This window comes from Fragaria vesca, linkage group LG3, assembly GCF_000184155.1.
Source record: "Fragaria vesca subsp. vesca linkage group LG3, FraVesHawaii_1.0, whole genome shotgun sequence".
Lineage (NCBI taxonomy): Eukaryota > Viridiplantae > Streptophyta > Magnoliopsida > Rosales > Rosaceae > Fragaria > Fragaria vesca.
The window spans coordinates 15,568,304-15,569,593 of NC_020493.1; positions in this window are offsets into that span (position 1 = coordinate 15,568,304).

The window sequence follows — 1,290 nt, forward strand, 5'->3', positions numbered from 1 at the left end:
ACAAGANGGAAAGAAAGTAGCAGAATCAATGGGAGAAGACACTGAAAACTTGGAATTATGAAACGGAAAAACACTTTCATCATGAATCACATGTCGTGACATCCAAAGTTTATTTTGAGAAATACTGTAACAAAAGACTCCCTTATAACCTAAGACATAACCCAAGAAGACACACTGTGTTGTTCTAGGGTCCAATTTATCATGAGCATATGGTCTGAGATATGGATAACATGAGGAGCCAAAGGTTTTCAGTTGAGTAATATCTGGAGGTTTATGAAATAAAAGCTCATATGGAGAGGACATGTTCAAAGATTTGCTAGGCATTCTGTTAATGAGATAACATGAATGAGCAACACTATGGAACCAAAAATTTTTAGGAACACCAGCTGTAGACATTAAAGAGATTGCAGTCTCTATGATATGTCTGTTCTTCCTCTCAGCAACTCCATTTTGCTGAGGAGTATAAGGACAGGAAATTTGATGTAAAATACCTTCTGAAGAAAGAAAATTATGGAAGGCCTTACTATTAAATTCACCACCTCCATCCGTCTAAAACAATTTGATTGTTGAATGGAATTGATTTTCAACAAAAGCACAGAAATGAATAAATTTGGCAAGAACATCAGATTTATTGATAAGTGGAAAAATCCACATAAACTTCGTACAATCATCTATGAAAGTAAGATAGTACTTGTGTCCCTCAATGGACAGACAAGGAGCTGGTCCCCATACATCAGAATGTACCTTAGTAAAGGGTACAGAAGTTTTTGTTTCAGAATCAGAAAATGGGAGTCTGTGCATCTTGCCTTCTAAACAATAAGAACACACTGAACTGGAAACGGAACTAGGAATTTTTATTTGTGACCTAGATAACATTTGGGACATAATAGGTTGAGAAGGATGACCTAATCTTTGATGCCATACTGGAAGGGAAGAAGCTGAACTGACAAAAGCAGATGGATAAGGTTGAGAAATGGAAGATACTGGTGGAGACTTGAATAGGAACAATCCTTCCTCACTACTCTTTCCTTGGTAAAGCACTGTTTTGGATGCCTTGTCCTGCACAGCAATATTAGCTTCATCAAGAGTTATAAAGCAATCATTATCTCTACATAACTTGGTAAAAGATAACAAGTTGATTGCTAAATCAGGAACATGCAGAACTTGCTTCAACTGTAAGATATGATTAGCAAGTTTTATATAACCAGAACCAGTGTGTGCTACACTTAAACCTGCACCATTACCAATGGTTATCTTGTTGTCAGAAGCATATGGCTGAGCAATGGTGAG